Below are 24,510 nucleotides of genomic sequence, written 5' to 3' on the forward strand. Positions count from 1 at the left end.
CTGGGGGTAGGGTAGCTGTCTAGGAGGGAGGGTGCCAGGAAGGGTAGGGTTGCCAAGTGTCCAGTTTTGTACCGGACAGTTTGGTATTTGAGGGTTTTGTCTGAGAAACAAATTGAGAAATCACCAGACATATAAAATGTCTGGTATTTTCTAATTAGGTAAGTTTTATTATAATTAGGTGTATCAGTCCTTAGCTGTGAACTGCCTGGCTGGTAGATATGCTCACACTGCCTGAGTGTGTCTACCTGCCAGGCAGTTCGCAACTACCTGAGGGAGGGTATGGAGGGGAGAGGGCAAAATGGAATCCCCAGGCAGACTCACTCCTCTGCCAGGGTCTATAGGGTCTGCATGTGCCCAGGTCAGTCCCGTCCCCGTCCCCCCGTCCCGATGTCCCCAGTCCAGCCCTGCTTCCGGCAGCCAGTTCCCCCATTCTCCCACCAATCTCCCCCAGTCAGCCCTGCTCCCCCAACGACCCTCCCCACAACCTGCCCAGCCGCCCCCGTCCAGTCCTGCTTCCCGCAGCTGGTTCTCCCGTCCTCTTCCTCCTTTTCTCCCCTGGCCAGCCCCCTAGAGATTTGAGAGGAACTGTATCAGTTGAAATCAATACTGTTCTTCACGTTGATATCCAGTCTTATATTTCTCCATCCTCAGACTCTGATTGAACTGGTTTGCGTTTTAAGCGCAATTATGGCCAGAAAAGTGGCTATGTCAAAACTGCTCCTTACCCATCCTATCTGCTCCATATGTGTATCCTAGGTCATGGATTTTTTTTTTAAACTTTACTGAATAAAATCAGCTTAATACTATTTCATTGCTGTTAGCCTTGCAGGGCCAGTGCAACTGTGGGACAATGAGCTAGACTCTAATCCTCAACAATAGTATGGTTAATTAAGGTCTATTTTTGTCCCGTTATAAGAATGTTGGTTGGGGTGTGATTTCTTATAATACACCAGGACAACCCCTAGCCCTGGTCTACTCTAGGGAGTTATTTCAAAATAACTCCCCTTTTTTTGAAATAACAAGTGGAACGTCCACACTACCAAGCCCGTTATTTCAAAATAAGGGGCTGGTTATTTCGAAATAATAAATCCTGCTTTTCACAAGAAATAATGCTTATTTCAAAATTGTTATTTCAAAATAGCAGTCATATGGATGTTCCACTGCTGTTATTTCGAAATAACTACTCCCTAGAGTCATTCAAAGTAATTACTCCCCAGTGCTCACTGAGTTCTAAGTCGAGGTAATGTCCACATTTAGGGTATGTCTACACTACCACCCTAGTTCGAACTAGGGTGGTTAATGTAGGCAACCGGAGTTGCAAATGAAGCCTGGGATTTGAATTTCCCGAGCTTCATTTGCATATTGCCGGGCACCACCATTTTTAAATGTCCACTAGTTCGGACTCTGTGCCCACGGCTACTCGCGGCACGAACTAGGTAGTTCGGATTAGGCTTCCTATTCTGAGCCTGCCTCAGACTAACTTTGAGGCTTCCCTGTAGTGTGGACACGTGATTTTGAAATAGTTATTTTGGGAGTTATTATTTTGAAATAAGTTATTTTGAAATAATTTCCTAGTGTAGACATGCCTCTAGTGTGGTATCTTCTGCTAGTATATCTTATTCCCCATGTCAGGCATGAATAGTTTGTACTGATAAAATAGTGCCCACACTAGGGTTGCACCACTTTATCTCCGTCAAGATCATTAAAGCATTTAGGGTTTGTCTACATTACAGAGATTCCACCAGCCTAGCTGTGATGTCACAGCTACACTGGCATAACCCTGTAGTGTAGTTGCAGCCTACAACATTGGAAGGGATTTTTCCTGTAGAAACACTAACTCTCCAAACAGTGGCAGCTACATTGACAGAATATTCTTCTATCCACATAGGTGCTATTATTCTCGGGGTTAAGCTGGCAACACTAAGTTGGTCAGGGATGTTTTTTTCACATCTTTGCCAAATTTACCTATTTTGATCTAACTGGTAAGTGCAAGCCAAGCGTTAGTGTGTAGACCAGGCCTGAGTTCTAGCTGCAAAATGGAGCTGGTTGGAACTAAAAAGTGTTCTTTTGTGGAGGCACATTGAATTTAACCCTTTTTGTGGGGTTGTGGGAGAGGAGACAGACAGGCTTTATCCTAGCCTGGAGATTAGGGGAATTGGCAGCCTCATGTTCAAGTCCCTGTTTTGCCTGATTCAAAGTGATCTAGGATGAAAAAGAGTGCTCTGAATCAGGCAGAGAAGGGATTAGAGCCTGGGTCTCCCACATCCCAGGACAGTATCCTTACCACCACAGAAATGGGACACTTGAAAAGTTGAAGTTTTGGTCTGCCAATTCATTCCAACCAAATTCCATTTTTGTGAAAATATGCAAAAGGTTTTGGTTTCTTTCCTCATTGGAATGAAAACCAATTTCAGACTGCAACAAAACTGAATTGTCATCCTCCAATCACCTTTAAAGATGTTAGGAGGCAGGTAATCCACTAATCGTGTAGTCAATAAATTTGTTATTGACTACACGATGAGTCAATAAGGGAGGGCTTCCTCAGCAGGTCGGGGAACTCCTCCCACTTGGCTCTGCATTTTTAATGTAGTAAGAGCTAGGTGCACTGGCAGCCCGGCTCCTACTACGTTTAAATTGCAGAAGCGCAGTGGGGGTTGCTTCTGGAACTGGTACAAGCCAGGACTGAGCCAGGATTGCTCAGCCCCAGCTTGTGCTAAGTCCAGCAGACCACCCACACAGGCGCTGCTGTCGTGAAAAAGCCCCTGTCCACCGCAACCTGGGCTGGCCGTGGGCAGAAGCTGCTCCACAACAGCAACCCGTGTTTGCAGCTGTCCAGGTGGCTGTGGACAGAGGCTGCTGCCAGAGCAACAACTGCCTGCAGTGATCCTGGGCCCTCTGTGAGCAGAGGCTGCTTCATGGCATCTTCCCCTGACCCTTCTTGCTGCTGCCTGTAATAGAAGCAGAAGCACAGGGAAGGAGGGAGTCAGTCGGCACTGTGATGTCGGTGCTGGGAGGAACCAGCTTTTAAGTCGGCTTCCCCCACCTTGCTGCCTCTGTATTAGAGGCAGTGGGGGTGCCAGGAGTGAGTAGTTGACTTGACTACTCATTTACATCCCTAATCAGCTCTCCTGCATAATTTATTTATTGGTGATGACATATAAACTGGAAATAATACCATTTGACTTTCAGATCTCCCACTGAGTCTGCAAGGCTAGCACTCAAGAAAAATGCCACCACATCTTTCTATTGGCAAACTGAGTGGGCTCGTCTACACTGGCCCCTTTTCCGAAAGGGGCATGGTAATTTCAGAGATCGTAATAGGGAAATCCGCGGGGGATTTAAATATCCCCCGCGGCATTTAAATAAAAATGTCCACCGCTTTTTTCCGGCTTTTAGAAAAGCTGGAAAAGAGCGTCTACACTGGCCCCGATCCTCCGGAAAAAGTGCCCTTTTCCGGAGGATCTTATTCCTACTTATTCCTACTTCGAAGTAGGAATAAGATCCTACTTCGAAGTAGGAATAAGATCCTCTGGAAAAGGGCACTTTTTCCGGAGGATCGGGGCCAGTGTAGACGCTCTTTTCCGGCTTTTCTAAAAGCCGGAAAAAAGCGGCGGACATTTTTATTTAAATGCCGCGGGGGATATTTAAATCCCCCGCGGATTTCCCTATTACGATCTCTGAAATTACCATGCCCCTTCCGGAAAAGGGGCCAGTGTAGACGTAGCCAGTATGTTTCATATAGATTCACTGAGAGAAACCATAAACATCAAATCCAAATACGGTATTTTCAGTCCCTTTTCAGATTCTCACTGTGTCCTAAGAAAGAAGGTCTTTGTGGGTGACTGACTGATTAAGTTCCAACAAATATGATACCAAATTAGCTTGCTCAGGTAGTAGTTTCCTAGACTTGTTATCTTCAATGGGGAATTCCTTCAACAGGTTAATATGGTGTGCAGGCTGGGCATTCTCCTTGATCATCAGGTGTCCGGTTTAGTCTTTTACCCTCTTATATATGTAATCAGATGATGTCTTTTCCTCCTGCATCCTGCCCTGATAACACTAGAACATGCTTTTGTGACACCAAGGTTGGATGCTTGCAGTGCATTCTATTTTGGGCTTTCTCACACCCGCAGCTTGTTCAGAAAGAAGCACTGTGGTTATTGCTGGGGATAGAGCAACCTGCTGCTTCATACTCAGCACAGGCTGCCTTCTGACATACTGAGTGCGTTTTAAAGGGCACAAAAGGCCTTTTAATTCCAAAAAGCCTTTCCCATGGCACTGTCAGTGATGTGACCATTTTATTACATGTGTAAAAAATCACAGGGTTATTACTTGTTTATCTACATTGCTGCAAAATGTCTAGAGTGCCAATGGCAGATGGGTGTTCTAAGAAAAGTGTGGGACAAAAACTGTCAAAATTTGGTACCTATCTAAAGTCAGGCAAACCCATATTTGGGTGGAACAATTTTCAGTGGGGCTGAATACAACTAGTCAAATAATTGATTTTTTGGTTTGGGAGCCAACACAAAAAAAGCCACAAAATAATTTGGCTCAGTTCAAAATGAAACTGAAGTTTTTTTGGGGAGGTTGCCAATCGGGGAAAAAAAGAAAAGGTTAACCAAAATCTTTTTTGACCCAAAATGACTTTTGTAGTTTTTAGGTATTTTCACCCTTTTTGGTGATTTTTTTTTAAAAAGCCAAATTTCAGAACTAAGTGGTTTTTAAAGACAAATAAAATCAATTTCAAAATGATCAAAATAGAATGTTTTGAATGAAAAAAGTCACATTAAAACATTTTGACTTTTTTGAATACTTTCTTTCCTTGTAGAAGAAGGACAAATGTGCTGAATTTTACTTAAATTTGTGAATAGGTTTAGTGCCCCAACAAATGCATTATTAGCCAGTGTACAATTGCAGTTAAAATTTCAAAACATATCCAGTATTAAAATAAACCAGTATTTTAACTCTATTAATTAATCTGGCAGTACATAATAGTTTTTCCAATGGCTGCTGCATTTATCAGGAACATACCCTGGAAAATATTGCAAGGGTGATATTTTCCAGCCACTATTCCATTTTACAACAGCATGATTCTGTCCCTATATAATGGTGCCTACTCATTGAATCAAGGTACAGCAAACATTAATAGTTTAGATTGTCCACCAACACCACTGTATACAAATGTTACTTAGAGTAGTGGTTCCCAACCTTTTTTATACTGTGCACCGGCAAACCCATTCAAAATCTTTTGGTGGACTGGTGACATTTTATTTACATATTTGCATATTCATTATGCAAATACAGTGTTGTCTGTCTGCCAACCCACTCACCCGCTGACCCCATCTTGCACATCCCTCTACCTCCAACCCCAGAACCCTCTGACCCCATCCAGGTAACCCAGATACTCTGTCTCTGTATTATTAAATGTGCCAAACCCATAATCTAGTATCTCCTATATCCCACTAACCCCATTACCTCACAAGTCTGTTTTCGCTAGCCTGTCACCCCAGTGCCCACTGTCTCCCGTTTCCCAACACTCCCGGCTGCCAGCTTCCTTTGTCAACCACCTCTGTGTTGCCTGGATCCTGTCCTGCATCCACTATCACTACCAACCTTGGCATGCTGTGTCCCAGTGACCCCTGACTTAAATTAACAACCTCTCATTTCCCCGGATCCTGCCGCACCACTCCCAGTTCTTCTTGATCTTGCCCCTCTACTTCTGATGCCCCTTGCTCCACAAACTACATGATTGCCTGTTGTGTCAAACCCTGATCCTGCACCACTGACCACACAATTGCCTGTTCCACAAACTCTGAGGCCCCTCCCAACCCTGCTCAGACACCTTCAGATCTGCTGCCCCAAGACAGAAGCATGATCTGAGCCGCACCATAACCACTGGCCCACTGCAACCCACCCCCTCTTGCCCTTTGACCTCTAATCCCTGCCCTCCCTCAGCCCCAACCCTCCCCCTTAGCCCCTAGTCCCAACCCAGCCCCTTGCTCCACAGTACCTAACACCCCATGCCCCATGCTCTTTGACCCTTTAACCTCTGACCCCTACAGCCCATACCAACACCATCCTAAGCCATGACCCAACCATGCCCTCACCCAACACTCCTTTGACCCCAACCCACTCCCCACACTTCCCAGAGAGAGGCTGCCCCCTCTAGAGAGCATGGCACGGGCAGGGGGAGCGGTCGTTGGTGGTGCACATGCTCCCTCCTCCTTCGTGCTCCCTCCCTCCCCAAGAATGTCTCACGCCCCCATGGGAAGAGGTGGGGGGGGGGGGAATGTGGCGCCCCAGCCGAGCTGCCATTTTACCTGGGTGGGAGGGGGGAGGAGGGAAGGGGGTGCCTCTTGCTCTGCCTCCTCCTGTCGCTGCCTCAGCCCCAGTGCAGCCACTAGGCAAAATCAGCCGCCATGGCTGCCGGAGCTGAAGTCAGCTGCTGTGTGTGTCAGCAGCGCTTCTGTGAACAGCCGGTTTCAGCTCCAGCAGCCGCCATAGCCTAGTAGCCAGCGGTTCGTGGCCTGGCACCGGTCCATGGACCAGCAGCTGGGAACCACTGACTTAGAGAACTTGGGTATTGTAAGACATCATATCCAGACTGAGTTTGCAGCATCCAAACTAAGGATACTACAAGGTCTAAATTAGACTCTTGAGAACGTGTGTCTTATAGGAAGTGCTTATTGACACTGAGGTTGTAGGTAAGGTTTGGTGCAGACATGATATAAATAATCAGGATGGATGATGCTTAACATGCCTTTCAGCATGACCTCTCTCATTAACTTGTCCTTTGCGTATTGACTCAATGGACAGGTTAGTGACCCACAATGGCTGAGTAGATGGAACCTTTCTTGGCATCCGCATTAGGGTTACTGTGGTATTAAAAAACAAACCAAAACCAAAACCACAAAAACTATGTCCCCAGCCATAATAACTACATAACAGTGAAACTTTCAGGGTGTAGGCCAGCCTTAGCATAGAATCCAGCAGCCCACTAGCATTTGTAAAGAATGGGCAGGATTTGGTTTTTATTACACTTTGCTTGCTCGTATGCAGTGATTCTTTCCAAAGTAAAGAAGGGAGTAATTAACTTAGATAACTCCGTTACTCTTCCATAGCATGGTTATGCCGTAACAACTACATCTAAGAAGATCATGACCCTGTTTGCATTCACCAGATCCCTGATTATTATTATAAATAAAACTGGTAGGGATGCCAATAGTAAAGGCTGCCTATACTTTTCATTGTAAGACTCTATTTTTGATTGCTAACCATTGTTATTTGTACTGTGGTAGCAAATAGAAGCCTTAAACAAGATCCCATTGTTTTGTGCTAGGCACTGTACACGCATATAGTAAATGATAGATCTTGTATTATATGCATTTGCCTTACTCCATTTTCAGCCAATACTACCCTACCTGGTTCAGTTACTAGAGGGATTTAAGACACTGTCATCACATGCATCGATGTGCAATTTTTATCAGATCCTTATTCAGTCGTGCATTACTCCAATTTTATGTCATCACTGACAACTGTAGAAATATGTGGTCTAGTCACTAGTGAATAAGGCAATAGACTCATGAAACCCAGCTCTGCCAGTGACCTGCTGTGAGACTGTAAATAACTTTACTTCTGTATGCCCTTCTTTTTCCCTCCTGCAATTTAAGGTTGCCAACCCTCCAAGATTGTCCTGGAGTAGTCAGGAATTAAAGATTAATCTTTAATTAAAGATGAAACCTCTAGAAATCAATCCAAAATCAGCAAACCTAGTCTTCTCTATTCAGACAGGCCCGCGCACCCTGCCCCCATGGGCTGGATTCACAAGCAGGCATGTCTCTGTGGCCCCAAAATGGATGGACAATCATAGAGCTGCTTCCTGCAGCAGAAGAATGCCGTACCAGAGCCTGTACTCCAAACCTCTTCCTGCCTCCCAACCCCCTGCCCCACCGCAAAACCCTCTCACCCAGTTGTAGCCCACTGCCACTTCCACACACCAACCTTCTGCCCCAGCACTGAGCTTCCTCCTGCACTTCAAACCTATTGTCCCCAGCCTGAAGCTCCCTCCTATACTCCAAATACCTCATCCCAAGCTCCATCTCAGTGCCCACATTCCCAGCTGGAGCCCTCACCTCCTCCTGCACCTCAATTCCCTGCCTCTAGCCAGAAGCCCCTCCTGCACACGGAACCTCTCATTTCTGACTCTACTCTGGAGTCTAGAAGAAATCCTAAACCTCTGCTCCCACCAGGTGGAGCTGTGTGTGGCCCTGGAGTTTTTCTGTGGGTCAGTGGCCCCTGATAGAAAAAAGGTTCCCCTCCCCATTAATATATATCTTGGTGAATGGCAAATTACTTTGAAAAGCCTAGTTCACTATTTTTTGTTGTTGCTGCTGTTGTATGAATATTTTTGGATCCATTTTATATTATTAAACAGCTACACATATTTCAGTGACTGGTTTATAAAACAATCACAAAGGCAGAATTAGAGATTACAGAGTATAAACATGCTAAGATATTAAAGTATAATGAAAGCATTCTATTACCTAACCAGTTGTAAGCCGGCACGCAGACAAGTTGAATGTTCATAGACTGCAAAGGCAGAAGGGACTATTGTGGTCATCTAGTTGAGGAAGTTTATGGAAGGAGAGGTGGTGAACATGTGTTTAACTATAACTGTTTGTTTAGAAGCACCTGGCACATTGATCAAAGTTGTATGTTCAATTGCCCTTTAAACTAAATAGATTGACTCAAGAGCCATTCGTGTAATATTCCTGAAAGGATTAAACAGCACCATTAAATTTTTCTGGGGTAAATCTGCTCATACAGTGACCAAATTAGAAAATGTTTTGGAAGGGTTACTACAAATTGTGTGTGTGCATTTTAGATGACCTTTATCATATCTTGCACAAAAATAACAAAACAAATGGAAGACAAAAAAGCAGAGAAGCCTATTTGCACAACAACCAAAAAAAGCCAGAACTGTGAAAAGAGACATTTCTCAGGTGTTGACAGTCCTTTTACTCATGTTTACAAAAGGGATTGGATATGAGAATTTTCCACGATGCAGACCTCAATGTTTGTAATAAGGTAGAATTAATAACTGCTGCCTGCCTACTTCTCTAACCACTAATTCATTTCAGTATTTCTCAACATGAAAGCCTTTTTCTTTCTCAATGGGAACAAATTTGGAAAGTGGGGATAACAGACATTTGATGAAAAATATCAGATGTCCTTTTCAACACAGCACTGACCTGTGGGAGCAGCGGGGTCTGGGCCACCACTCCCTCCAGTGCCCCAGCACAAGGCCCAGGGAATACTCATCCCAGGACCCACCGCATCTCTGCTCCACCCCCACGTCACTCCTTACCCCAGCCCCTGCCCTGCCTTTGCTCAGAGCCCCCTCCCCCAAGCAAAGCGAGTCAGGAGATTCCTGAGGAGCCTGGCATGTGGTGGCAGCAGGGAGCAAGCCCCTCCCACATTCACTATGGCAGCAGGACCCAGAGTGACCCATTCTGCCCCGCATCCTCTCCCCACCTGCTGAGCTCCACTTCACCATGGCAGCAGGAAGCAGTGCATCCTGGGTCTAAAGCGCATTGCTTCTTGCTGCCGCAGCGAAGCAGAGTACAGCTGACTGGGAGAGGGCAGCGGGGCAGAGCTGCTGGGTTGCTGTTGCTCCCACTCCTGTAGTGACTGCAGGGGGACCCTGACCTACCTGCCTCCTTGCACCAGTCCCTGTGTAATTTCCCAGACTGCTCTGGGACTCGTTTATAGGATGGTTGAGGAGGCTGCTGTGTCCCCCAAAGTGCGGGGCCTTGTGGTGGCTGTCCCATGGGAAGGCTTTGCTTGAACTAGTGTGATAATTATGATAAATGTAATGGGATTGTTTGCAGAATAACTGCTAATAAATTAGCTAACATACTATTGAATTAAAATGTTGTATTTACCATATTAGCGTCAGTTTTTTAAAACTGCATTGGTTTTGGAATATGTTTGATGTTGCGGTGTTAATGACACTGCAGGACTGACATTCCACATAAGTAGTTGCTATGTAAACTTCTCCACACAGTGCCTGCCTTCACACTCCCTGAGACCTCATACCCATGGGCAGGTCTACACTATGAGGAAAAGTCGATCTAAGCGATGCGATTTGAGTTACATTAGTAATGTAACTCAAGGCCACATAGCTTAGATCTATTTACCGCTGGCTCTACATCGCGCTGGGGCAACAGAAGAAACTCTCCCACAGCTCCCCTTACTCATCTCATTCTGTTGGAATAATGGAGTCAACATCCAAGCAATCAGTGGTCATTTAGCAGGTCTTCACTAGACCTATTAAATCCACCCTTAGTAGATCAATAGCTATAGTGTGGATCCTCCCAGTAGTGGAGAGAAACCCATAATCTCTCCTTTACTCCTTACCATATCATATGCCTTTACAAGGGAGATAGAAATTTACGTTGTATCGAGCAAGAAAGTACTGCATATCACCATCCTTTTTTCACCAAACATCATACTCAGTCCCGGGATATGAGACCATGTCCCTAAAGGTAAAAAGTGAGTGCAATAATATCTTATGCATATTATATGGAAGTAGCTAGTAATGTATTATTACTATGCTACAAAAGAGTGATTATTAACTTTTTTCTTTTTGTTTTCGGTTGATTTAGAATTAATATAAAGGGCCCATCCACACATATGCTGAGCAAGCTACCCACTGTTTAAAATTACAAGACCAATTACAGAATGCAGTACAATGAGCCTATCATTCCTACGAAGCGGTTGGTATACATATTGCTCCTCAAAGGCCAGGTAGAACAAAGGAGTCCTTCAGGATACTCTGAAATTCAACAGATCTAGCTTATTTTGGACCAGGTGCAGAAGAGCATTCTGGAACTGTGGGGCCATTCTAAGGAATGTCCCTCCGGCACTTCTAAAATATCAATGTCTCTTTATTAGAACATGCTAGGTAATAGTTAATCCTCAGAAACTGACTCTACGGGTGCGTCTACACTGCAGGGTTTAATTCAAAATAAGCTACTCAAATTGAGCTATGTCAGTTGCATATCTTATTTCAAAATAGCTTATTTTGAAATAGGGAACATCTACACAACACTAATTTTGAAATAAAGCACTCTTACTCTGACTTACCTTATTTCTCATACCATGAAGTTTACAGAAGTTGGAGTAAGAAGTCCTTCAGCTTGACAGTATTTTGACAATATTTCAAAATAGCTGCCTGCTGTGTAGATGCAGATTAAGTTATTTCAGAATAGGGCTAGTTACTTCGAAACAGTATTGGAGTGTAGGCGTACCCTATGTAACTGCACTGAAGGAGGGAAGAGCACATGTTGAAAGTAGTTTTCAATGTTCCCTTCATGTTCTTTCTCTAGTCTTATCAAGATTTAATTTGATTTTGAAAAAGAGGAGACAAATCTTTACATCCTCATTTCTCCTCTTCCGTTCTCATAGTCCTATTATGTAACTACTGTTTATGTGATAATTATATATTTATATTGAGTTAAATGCTGTTGCTTATAGATTACAAAAATCCAGATATGTAAAGAAACTCCAGGTAGGTAAGGTAATAAGGTCTTTATTGAATCAATTTCTGCGGGTAAGAGAAACCAGCTTTCAGGCTCTATAAAACTCTTCTGTAGAGCTTTGTGGCACTTGAAAGATTGTCTCCTTCACCAAAAGTTGGTCCAATAAAAGGTATTACCTCACCCCACTGGTCTCCCAAACCTTGGAACCAGCAGAGCTATAGTTCGACTTACAGAATACTTTCCCAAACATTTATCTAATGGAACACATTCATCCCTGGTTTAAATCCATGAAATTATGGATAGAAGGATGATTTTGGCCCAATATGTTTAAAGGTTAAGTTTGTTAAATTATTATTAAATACTAGCAGACTTACCCAGCCTTGCCTAGGTCCTTCAGGGCACAGCCTTGGGGATGTGTGTGTGCGGGGGGGGAGGGGGAGAGAAGGGTGCAGGGGTATGTGTGAGAGTGAGGGTTGGAAGGTGAGGAGGTGCTCAGAACAGCTCAGATCTGCTGTTCTCTCCTCCCAGTTCCTCTCGCTCAGCAGGAGCATGTTTTTTATCACCCAGGCTCCCCCCGGCCTGCCAAGGGCTTATTCTCTCCCTCCCACCACCACCCCCAGCCCGCCAGCAGCCTGTTCTCTCCTTCCCCCTCCCCCAGCCCACCAGGGGCCTTTTCTCTCCCTCCTGGGGGCATGTTTTTTGTCCCTTTCCGTCCCCCCCACCCACAGCCTCTAGGGGTCTCTGTTCTCTCCCCACCAGGCTCTTCTCAACTGCCAGGGGCCTTTTTTTTTCCTCCACTCCAATTTTGTGGCCAAGAGCTGGGAGGGGGGAAAGAGTTTGGGGCAGGGGGGCTACTTACCAGTATGCTTGCAGGCAAGTTAGCAGAGCCCCAGCCTTGCGGCCACGCCCTTGGTGATATTGATATCCCCAGTGGACACTCTGCAAGACAGCTCTTTTACCTCTTTTATATCACGTCCCTATGAGCAGCAGCCCTTCCCTTTGCATGTTGTGAAAAACTGTCCTTTTCCCAGGGCTTCTGGTTCTCCTGGAACAATCAAACCCTGACCTTACTTTAAGTTAGGAGAAGAGGAAGCTGCATACCAAATTTGTTGGCCCTAGCTCTTCTCATTTAGGAGGAGTTCTTGAACTTACAGACTCACAGACAGAGGGTATGTCTAGACTAAATGGCTCCGTTGACGGAGCCATGTAGATTAGGTTTCTAGACATAGGGAAATGAAGTGGTGATTTAAATAAATGATTTACATCAAAATGGCTGCTGTGCCGTGCCGATCAGCTGTTTGGCGGCACAGCATGGTAGTCTGGACGTTCCGCGGTCAACAAGGGAAGCCTCGTGGAATGAGGTTTACTGGCGATTATTTAAATCCCCGCTTCATTTCCCTATGTCTAGAAACCTAATCTACATGGCTCCGTCGACAGCCATTTAGTGTAGACATATCCAGACACACACAGACACACTCTAATATAATGACCACAAATTCTAAGTACATTTTTGAACCTCTTTCAGACATATTCTAATCCTACTGTGTGTGTTCACTATAGGCCAGTGTTTCTCAAAGTGGTCCACGAAACCACTTTCAGAAACCTGTTAACTGGGTGTGCCTGTTTATTTACCAGTGCTGTGGTCACAGAGCCTCATGGCTCCTGTTGGCTCCGTTTTGCTGTTTGTAACTTAGGGGAGTCGTGGGAAGTGGCCTGGGCTGGGCTGCTGCTTCCCGCGGCTCCCCTTGGCTGCAAACAGCAAAATGGAGCCAATAGGAGCTGCAAGGCTCCGTGGCTGCAGCACTGGTAAATTAACAAACTGTCACAGCCAGTAAACAGGTTTCTTAAGGGATTTCATGGACTACTTTGAGAAACACTGCTTTAGGCTAGTAGAAGTAGCTGTTTTGTTTTTAATGGCCAAATAACTGTGATATTGTGAGATTACAGATTAAATTAGAGGTTATGCTAAAAATCTAAAATAAATTACCTTTCCATAATGTTCATCTCATTAGACTATGAAGAATTTCTGTCCGACTATTCATACATACCTTTAGAATCCCCATGTTAGATAGGTATTCACAGAAGCAAAACTGTTTTTTATCATATCCAACAAACCCTGTCCTCCAATTTTACAAAGACTTATACACATGCTTAACTTTATGCACTTTGAATAGTCCCACTGAAATCAGTAAGATTACTCACACTGCATAAAATTAACCATGTGCTTAAACCTTTACAAGATCAAGGTCCATATTTGCATCTGCAAATCAACGTCTGTTTAGAAACACAGATTGTAATTTTGTAAGTTACTTGTAAAATTTTGATGCTTGCAATGTAACAGGAGGTGCTGCACTTAGACTGACATGTCAATGAATTGTAGAGGAAAAGTGTGATTGTGTACCCAGCTGATGAGATGCCTTGTGTGACTTGCATTCAGCTGCTTAGAAACTAGCATATGGGTCATGAAGCAATATTTGAACATCCTGGTCTTTCTGAATGCACTGTTCGTAGACAGCAAAGTTATTTTTAAGATAGGCATGTAATCACTTATGAAAAATAATTATAATTAATCATATATAACTATAACATCTGTAGTCACTCCAGATTTTCTATTAGATCTTAGCAAGTAGTTAAATCCCAACACTGGACTAGAATAGTGAATATGAAGGGCCATTATTCTAGTAAGTGAAGTGAACTCTGCTTGACAGTCAAAAGAGAACTCTAAATAAACCTTGGACACCAAACTGTCTGTAATTCTTACTATAAGTACTGACACTTATAATTCTTAAGTGTATTTCACTGGTCTATTTTCTTTCACAAATGATTATGTTAAAAAGTCTCACTCACAACTCCTTCACCATTGCTCTGATGATGAATTTGATTTGTGAGATTGTTATTTCAAGATTTGTAGACCCATCTCTTTCTTCAATGATTTATGACAGTGTCTTTCACAGTTGCAAATTCAAAAAAATGTTTAATAGTTAGAACAAATAATACATAGAAAGTGTATTTGACTTTGCCTGATTGTTTCTGTATTCCCCTTGCTAATTTTAAAGATGTGTGTGTATAATAGCTTTCTCTTTTAAAACATAGCATCTAATTGCTTCTCTAGTGAAATCACTATTTTGCCTTTATAACCTCAATATGTGTCGGTAAGTTTGTCACAAAATCCATATTATTTATGATTGTTGATTCCTGTACCACCACAGGTTGCATAAATAATACTTTACAAATGAACATAAACACATGTGAATTAAACGTCCAATAAAACAAGGACCAATAATGATGCTGGATGAAAAAAATAGGTGTTTAAAAACAATGGACAATCCTCTGTTGGTGTAAATTGTCATAGCTTCTTTGTGCCACAATTTACACCAGCTATGTTCCAAATATATTTTATAATTAGCAAAGTTGTTAATGATTTAAAAAAAAAACATGAGATGTATTTGGCTTTATGTTCTTGAGACTATATGCATTGTGTAATTCTTTTGTGAAGAGTTGGAGCTTTCTTTTCAATGGGCGTTTTGCCAGAGTAAAGAGTGCAGGATTGGGTACCAGGACAATCACTCACATTGTGACAATCACTAAAGTAGTTCCCTTAAAATCTGCTCAGAGGCTCACAGTTAGATCTGGTATAATTTTGAATCTTTAGCTTATGATATGATTTTTTTGAATTCCAGCATAGAATCAGAATCATAGAATACTAGAAATGGAAGGGATCTCAAGAGGTCATCAAGTCCAATCCCCTGCCCTCATAAGTAGAGTAAATTGTCATTTGCATATGAATACAGTCCCTTCCCAACACTTAAGTATATTTGTAATTCCACTGAATTCCAGATACTCACATACTCAAACACTTGTAGGACCAAGGCCATAATTCACAATTTCAAACACTCAGACACTACAGTGATGGGCATGGTGTAAAAACATAGAAAGATCCTACAATTTACAGGGAAGCAAAGGTGAAAGTAAGCTAGTGAGGCCTGGTGCAGCACGAGTAAGAAAGTGGCCAGCTGGGGAGAAGACTCTGGTACAGACGCCTTAACCCTCTCCTTCCTCCCCACCCAAAGTTGAAGCTGGCAGCTGGGACCCTGATGCACAGGGCTGCAAGGAAAGCCCTAGGTGCAGAGGGCTGGCAGCCAGGACTCCAGGGCGTGGAGCTGGTATCATGGACCCCAGCACTGGTGCAGGATACTGGGGGTACTGCAGCACCCCATCCACCTTTAGCTCCCTTCTCGTGCCTTAACAGTGCTGCCCCCACAATTCCCATTTGGCTGGGGACAGGAGCAATGCAGAACAGGGTCAAAGGAGGACTGCCCCAGCTCTGAGCCTCTCATCCCATACTCTACCTTACATACACCCAGCCTAGCCCCCTGCCCTGAGCCTCCTGCAACCCCCTTACATTTCTTGCCGTTACTGACATAAAGCAATCCCCCCAACTCCCTGCCCAGAGGGGGGGTGCAATACAACAGTTCCGCTAAGAAATTTAAGTTACTTTCACCCCAGCCTACAAGAATTGAGATTTTTATGTAATTGCTTTATTATTTCACAAACAAAACTCAAAGTATTTTTTTAATCAATTTTGATGGATAATTGATCAGGTTTAACATTTTTATTTGACCAGAAAAGGAATCTGTTTTTCTTCTAAAATTGAAAATCTATACACACCCAGGAAAGCTGACAAAAAGAGAGGACAGGACAGGAAAGCTAACAAAAAGAGAAGCTTGCCACCTGCCCACATCCTTCTTACAAGCTGATGCAGACTTGTCTGTCAACCCAAACCTCCAGAATAATAGAGAATACAAGCACAAATAAAAGCACCTTTGGAGAGTGCTCCTGTTATCTCACATTCAGACACACACGGTGATGTGATTATGATATTCATATCAAATTTGGTGCTCTGTGGGGGTGTATGTGTCAACTCCGCTGTCTTCAAAGATGTCAGCAGAAGGGGCTCAGCATGTCTAGTGGCCTTTATCCTCAGGCCCCACAACATCAATTTCAAATGGTATGAGCTCTGTGTGGGGTAATGAGCCCCAGTTACATCCCTGAGCCAGCTATCTTTCTGCAATGATTTTTTAAGTCAGTAACAAATCCTGCATTGCCTAACCCAATGCCTGAGTGGGACATATAATTGTCAGATACTGATATTTATTGTTTGTCCCTACCTAGGACTAGGTCCAAGCCTGGAATTATAAAACAAAAAACATGTATCGGTTAGCTCCGGGCAATGAAAGTGTCGGAACAATTTTGCAGCATGAAAACCACTTAATTTCTCAGTGGAATGGTTAAAAAGTGGAGAAGTCAAATGTGAATGAACCTTCCCCTAAATTCAGGCTTGCCCGATATCCCAAGGAACATGTGTGTCAGCTGCAGGGTGCTGAGGGGCAGTCGCAGCGGCTGAAAAGAGAGGGCGAGTAAATAAAGCGCCTTCTGAACGGTACTATGGCTGCTGTGAGGGCGACCCACCAGTGGTAAACAGTCCGCACCGTGTGCGCCAACGCGTCCGTCCCCGTCTGGAAATTTCAGCCAGCGGAGGAATCGGGCCGGGAGGTGGCGAAGGGAGTTGATGGCAAAGGCAGACATGTGGCGTTGCAGAGGGGGGAGGCAGGAAAGCCAGGACTCCAAGGCTGCCAGCTGGGAGGAGGGAATCCCACATGTACGGGCTAGGCGCGTTTGTGGCGGCGAGAGGCTGGCGGGAGGGAGGCCCTCCGACCCTCCGCGCCCCTACGGATCCAGGGGGAGGGCGCCAGCCGCTGGGTCGGCGCTGAGGACACACGCCAGCCGCTCCACGTGGGGAGGAAGGCAGAAGGGAGCCGCCACCGCGGGCCGAACCCTGCGATTCCACGTGGCTGGGTGGAGGAGGTGGGACCCCGGCGGCGCGGGGAGCCGCGCGGAATTACCGGGGGAGCAGCTGTGCAGAGAGCTGGGCTGGCCAGCCAGAGACCAGCCTTTCTCTGCGCCTGCTGGCGCTGCGCTTGCCTTGTTATTGTCTCCTCCCCAGCCCGGCCACTTCCCCTAGTTTCCAAGTTCGGTTTGTTTCGGGGGAGGGAGAAGGGGGCGAAGAAAAGTGCAGCAGAAAGAGGCCGGCTCCCTCTGTCTGTCCCCCCCTCCGCCCCTTTCTCCTTCCCCTCCTTTCTTTCTCGCTGCGTCTGTTTGCACTTTAGCTGATCCACTAATCCCCCGAGAGAGCCTATTTGTAGTGAAGAGTATCTATAGGGGGCGAGGCTGGCCCATGTGGGTTTGTGTCATTGGTTTGCAAAGAGAGACCCCGCCTATTGCCAAAAAAAAAAAAAAAGGGCGAGCGAGCGAGCCCCTACCTTTCCCATCTACTCCGCACAGAGGCGGGGAGGCCGGTGCCGAGCCCTTGCACCAAACGCCGCGGGGGCTGAAGCAGCGGCCAAGGACTTTTGGGGTGTTTTTCTTTTTAATAAGAGCCAAATTGAAACCAGCATCCTCCTCGCGCCTGCGAAAGAGTCTATCCTGGGGCTGCGGCGGCCCCCATCCCCACTTGGAGCAGCAGCTCGCGGGAGGAGGAGGGGATTAAGTTTGTGTGTGTATGTGTGTGTGTGTGTCATTTTAAGGTGGATCTCAGGCAGCCAGAGCCCTGGAGAGAGAGAGGCGGCGATCGATAAAGGGAGCGATGCAGCGCTGAGAGGAGGAGGGCTTTGCTCCCTGTGGATATTTGGAGCCAAGGCAGAGGTAAGGGGGGGGGCAGGATATTTGCAATGAAGGCTGGGTTGTGGGCGCGCTCTTTCCGTACCTGCATTCTTAATGTTTGTACCCGTGGTGATGTCCATGTGTTTTCGCTTCACTGCGCCACACAGAGCGGGGGGAAAAAAGGACAAGGGAAGCCTGAAATCTGAGGACATCTTTGGTCATATATCCCACCCCCCTCCCCATCCCGGCTTTAAGCCGCTAGGAGAGAGCCGCTGATACACGTATCTGTTTACAAAATTACGGGGGCGGCGATGTTTGCGGTGCTAGTTGCTCGGAGGATGCAAAACTACCGGGTCCAATTAGAACCCGTGTGTGTGTGTGAGAGAGAGAGAAAAATATGTTGCCGTGCCAGGGGTGTGCGCGCGTTCGGTGTGTTACTGTGCCGAGTATTGTCTTGGCTGGAAACATTGCTGTGTGTACGTAATGCCCTGCGATTGATCGTGTGCATGTATGTGATGCAGACTTCGGAGCACGCAGGGACAAATAAGGGCCAGTGGATCAAGTCGGGGAGCGAGTTCAAGCCCTCAGACGTAGTGCATGTTTTTTGTTCGGGGGCGGCGAGGGAGGGAGAACGGCAAATCGTTAAATGGGTGCTCTCGTTCCTCTTCAAATCTCCCCCTTCCAAGAAGCCCCCCTCCCCTTCCTCGACCTCCCGGTGCAGCCGGAGAGTAAGTGAAAGACGTTAAATGAGGTGAAGTGGAAATCTTTTGTTTTGCAGGGCTCCGCATTGTTTACTTAGTACTGAGTATGATGGACAACATCTGCCAGCAGATTAGCAGAGTTACCCACGGTTTGCAGGGCTGCCAAAGTCTCGGCCAAGACAAGGGAGGGGGGAGTGTGTATATGGCGGGGGGAGGAGGAGAGACATTTCTCACTCAGCCTTTAATGCAGCCTGGGACTTCTTCCTCCTGCCCACACGCTGGGCTGGAGCCTACACTTCAAGTCTCCTTTTCTCGTGCACTTTTCGTTGCGCTTACAGCCGCAATCGGAAAGTTTGCCTGGTGGAAACAGTCAGGATGTTAACAATGGCAGAGTTGGGTCGCGGTGGGCGTGGCGCGTCGCGGCCCCTTTATGCATAATTTGCCAGGCGAGTCCTGTAGGGATTGGGGGGCTTTGCAAACTGAACGCCTTTGGCGGAATTTATAAAACAAATACGGCCAGAGTTGAGGGGTGGGGCTGCACCTGGAGGGAAATCCGGTTCTTTGGCGCAGGCACTTTGGATTCAATCGAGTTTGGAGGGTCTGTGGCTTGTAAATCCGATAGAGACGCATTCACTCAGCATCCTACTGGAGGGTGGATTGAAAACTCTCTTTCAAGGAAGCTGCTTATTGAATTTCCTGGCAACGTAATGCAACAATTCTTGCCCCTCCTGCAACCCTAAAGCGATTGGGAAGCTGGTAGCCTCCAGTCCAGGGCAGAGCCGTCCCAAACCGACTAACTCTAGAATGGGGTTGTTATAAGATGTCTTATAAATAACTGGCACGCAGTTAGCAGTACTTCACGTTCAACATTTCCGAGTGGCTGCGTGTGTCTGTATTGTGCCTCACGTCTGCTCTGCTCTGTATTATTATTGAAGCGATCTTAATTGTTAGGCATGGAATAGCCGTGGCTATCCCCAGCAGTCTCAGTAACCACCTTTTGGTGCTCTTCAAATGAAAATTAAACCCAGTTTTTCAGATTGAGATGCCTGAATGCGCTGGAAAAAGGTTTTCACTCTTTTTATAATGCACTTGTAGAATTAAAATGCACATCAGTCACTGTAGCAATTCCTCTGAAGATATTAATAGTTTCTGTTTATAAATAATATAGACCTTTCAGAAGGAAGCAAAATGATTGCATTTGCTTAATTTACCTTGTTTGTATCACAACAGCAAACTTTGTGTTTCTTTTGCACTGCTTTGCACAATAGAAGATGCTTTCTGTTCCACTGCCCACTAAGGTTCATACCTTATTTGAACTATGTTCCATACAAGATCTACTTGCATTTTGTTTTTCTTGTGTGTAATCAGTACAACTGTTTATAGTCCTAGGAGACAATCAATCTTTTTTTCCCATGTAGTTTCCATAAACTTTGGACAATAAAATATCACTTTAGTATTTTTTCTGTTGCTCAGGGTTCCCGTGTATATATGGGGAGCTTTAACATTTTAAAAATATCACCGCTTTAAAACAAAATTGCATCTCAAAGCATTTACAGAGCAGCAGTGTGTAAATGTGTGCGGAGTAAAGATAGTTACTCTGTATAATTCAGCCTGAACCAGCTTGTTCTTTTAACAAAAGCTAACTAGACATAGAACTGAAATAAAGAATAGTCTTTTGTCTTTCAACAAGATTGCATCCTTAAGGTAAATCCTGGATGAGGTTCAGTATATTACACTTTGCCCAATACTGCAAGGAGATGAAGATTTCAAAGTAAAGTAAGACAAGTACTTCTTTGAAATGTATTTATTTAGAGTTGCTCATAAAGTTGCATGCAACCAACACATACTAATTAGGTTACTTTTAATTGTTCACTCATGAAATCAAATCTAACATAATCAAACAAAATAAACATTTATGGTTCTGTAATGCATTGAGGAATTTTTATATATGTTTGGAAATATTGGTCAAATAGAATAACAGATTAACTCGTGACCAGTTATTTCCACAAGCAAGTGTATCAAATAGCATACAAGTGTGGTTACTGCAGATTTGTAGAAAAATATCTGTATATTTTTTAGTCTGTGCAAGCTTAGTGAATATAATAAATGGCAGTCAAGTTGTCTAGTGATAGAATATTTTTATTATTCTTTTCTTCACTGGATAAGGGTCATGTCCATTCTTTAAAGGTTGCTTCAACAAGCAAAACTGAAGATGGTCTCATTATAGGAGTGTGTGTTCAGACTATTATGAAGTATTTATGATTATGCAGGCAAGGATTGTTGTAAAAATTATTTTTAGTAATTGGTGTGTTTGTAATCTTTTAGTACCACAATGCTGATTTGTCTTCAAACTTCATAGATTGCCAAAGTGAAGTGATTTTGTACAAATAACTTTTTCATCTTAAACAAGGGCGAAAGTGTTTTTATTACTAAACTTCTCACCAGAAGGGCGGCATAAAGTGGCTATAAATGGTAGTGTATGACATAGTACTAATAATTTATATAGTCTATAAAGAAGCTTGTATTAATGCAGGGCAATATTTTTAGATGGGAGCTTTTAGTTTTGATGGCTTTTGTAAACACCTGTTTGCCATTAGTGGGGTATAGGGGTTTGCTTTAATGGTTTTACAAATATGCGTGAATAAGTAAAAAATATTATTTGTGTATTTATGTGGTTAAGTGTCTTCACTTTCTTATATCAGTGGCTACATCTTTATTTGTGTTGTGGTTTTTTAGAAATAATTTCTAAAGTGGAATCAAATGTGGTTTATCTCATGAGGAATTTAAAACGTACATGTTTAGAAACAAAGTGCAGTAACATTTAAAAAATTAATTTTGACTGGAATTTAGGAATTCAGTGGTGTGTGAGCATAGAGAATATTATTATTGTGAAACTTCATAATGTAATGCCTTATTTTCTTTTAAATGATGAATCCATGTTTTACAATCAAACAACAAAGCTTTTAAAACTGTTTTTCTTTATTGCGTGTGCTATTTAGAATCCATGAAGTTCAGTTGAATAGGGTCTCCCACTCAGAGTGACACTTTGCAGAGATGTAGCACCAGAATGCTGTTTAACTGTGCATTCCTATCATGAATTGGTTTTGAAGGCAAAGTTGTACTCTTTGCACTTATGCTTTTTCTAAATGGAACATTTTTAAAGGAGTTTACAAAAATGGTAGAATGGTGGCACTAGCTTTCATTTCTAACATTGTCATTTCAAAATAGAGAAGTTGTCACCACAATGTATGTGACCATGGCCGGGGTCCTCATCTTTGTATCAGTAACAACATCAGCCTAAATATACTGTCTTAGCCCTTGGCTACAAATACACATTCATTAGGTCTGTGGGTAATGAAAGAAACTTGTCTGCCAAGCTGCATACAGTTGAAATAACACTTCTTCAGTTCAGCTAATATTTCTGAAGGAGTGTGTACAATAGTGTTTTTTTAATACAGTAATGAAAACATTGAATCCAGATTTGCTTGACCCATTGGAAAGGGTGAGTTCATTTGATTTAAAAGTGACAAAAGTACAATATTTTTGTTTGGATGGATTGTACTGGCCATGAAAGCTAGAAATAACTTGAATTGTTCAAAAATAATGAAACTCTTCTCCTATAAACTTAATACACTATTGAAACAGATTGTTCCCTCAATCTTTGATGCTAATTTTGATGGAATATATGAAAGAACTGGGTGAAAACTCTTTTCTAGTATATTCACAGCTTCATTTGTGAGACAGTAGTTGATTATTTATCACAGTTTCAGAATAATATTCTGATGTATTCAATGTTTCTTTAATTCCTGATTTAATAGAGACTAACCAAATGTGATCAGTGGCTTTTCAATGACAACATTTTAATTTTGGACCCATCCTTTGAAGTCAAAGCTCCCCACAGATTTTTAATAGAAGGATCAGGCCCTTAAGTCTTTGGTCCCAGCTGTACATCCTGTATATATACATACCTGTCATTTAATTCAACGTAAATTATTATTCCATTTAGGGCATTCAGTTTTTAAGCTCTGAAAGGAGAAATGACCTGAGGATTCACATATGAATACAGGAGAGAGAGAGAGGGCTATTGTTAGCATGGAATGTGCACAGCCGAAAACAAGGGGCAGTTTAATCCCGCTTCATCCCATCTGTAGAGAATGGGGAGAAAGCCTGGTTCCAGTGAAATCAATGGGAGTTTTGCCACTGACTTAGTTTAGTGGGACAGGATTTCGTCCTAAAAATTATAATTTTGTTGACAGGTATTTGTATGATGTTACCAGGCACTTTACAGTATCGTTCAGAAACATGCTTTGTTACTTTCATGCATTTGGGAGTTCTAAATGAACTTGAAACAAAAGTAATCTCTTATTCCTTCTTTTGTATTCTATTGCAATCAGTGATATTCTTTTAGCAGTAGAGACTAGAGAGGAAGTAAAAACAGATAAGATGAGTTTTTAAGGGGAAGCTGAAAAAATAATTTAAAAGAAAAAAGTGAAATATTCTGTATGAAATGAAAGTTATTGAATTGAGGCCTTACAGGCTGAATCCTCTGTTATTGACATTGAACAAGGGTGAAGAAATTTGCACAGTCAGTGTGCTTCAGCTCCATCAAGGTGAGTTTCCATGTGAGAAGGTCGTGTGGTCTCCATGCCTAGTCTTTTCTTGGTGTTTCAGCCAGAAAGGGGCCAGACAAAAAATTCACACAGGCAACCATTCTAGTTCATTACAATCCTACTTGTATACATAATGATGTGGATACTCTTTTCTGTATTTTCTGTCTACATTCATTATACTAAGGGCTGTTTGTTTGCGAACAGGATCTGTTTACCCAGGATTAAACATCTGTTGCTGTTTTTTGCCCCACCTCCACCTCAGTGTCAGACTCCTGAGTGTGCAATGTCACGTAGTTTATCAGGAAATGATGATGTTGCAAACAGAATATTATGATTTCTTCTGGGAAGTTAAGCAGGGAAAGACAATCCTGTTTTCATCTTTAGTAGTAAAGAAGAGGGAGTAAATATAGGTAGCATAAGGCTGCAGATAAGCATTTGTTTTGAACTAGAATTTGTTACTACTTTTTCAGAGATCATCAGGACCTCTTTAAAGTCTCATTCATTCACGGTTGTGCAATGCTTTGAAAAGTGTACATTGCTGTGTAAGTTGTAAGTGTAGTCTATAGCAGTATTTCTCAACCTTTTTTAATAAAGTACCCCTTAAAAAAAAAGGTACCCCCAGTAGCAACAGTTTTCAGACACACACAATTTTTTTCTACCATTGCAACACATTTATTTAAACAACTTAATCATAGCCGGGTGGGTGATGAAATTTTTGGGTGTAAATAGTGCAAAAATAATAAAACGCTGTAGAACTTAAAACAAAAACTGAGTTTTCTCCAAATTTCTGTTGTGTTGATGTACCCCCCATATTTCTCTTGAGTACTCATAAGGGTACTTGTACCACTGCTTGAGAAACACTGCCTGTGTGTGCTGTGCACTGTTGTTCCACCATTGTGTTGTGCAAGTGATGGGAGAGAATCCTCTTCTACTCCCCCAAGACATGGAGCCATCCATAGGAGGCTTGCATATATACAACTTTTGCGCTTCTTCGGG

At 43.5% G+C, this 24,510-nt stretch overlaps 1 protein-coding gene across 4 annotated transcripts in view; it reads left to right on the top strand.

Moving 5' to 3' along the window:
- Positions 1-17,206: 17,206 nt before the first annotated feature.
- CTBP2 (C-terminal binding protein 2) overlaps positions 17,207-24,510 on the top strand; it is a 267,057-nt gene continuing 259,753 nt past the window's right edge. The window contains exons 1-2 of one of the 4 annotated variants that reach the window (XM_006136115.4): positions 17,207-17,408; positions 18,128-18,245. The gene's annotated coding sequence lies outside the window, so the exon portion shown is untranslated. Of the gene's footprint in view, positions 17,409-17,452; positions 18,246-24,510 lie in introns of those variants that run through there. The other 3 variants (XR_012905668.1, XM_014580066.3, XM_014580068.3) reach the window with 3 other exon arrangements.

The sequence above is a fragment of the Pelodiscus sinensis genome, chromosome 8 (assembly GCF_049634645.1).
Source record: "Pelodiscus sinensis isolate JC-2024 chromosome 8, ASM4963464v1, whole genome shotgun sequence".
Lineage (NCBI taxonomy): Eukaryota > Metazoa > Chordata > Testudines > Trionychidae > Pelodiscus > Pelodiscus sinensis.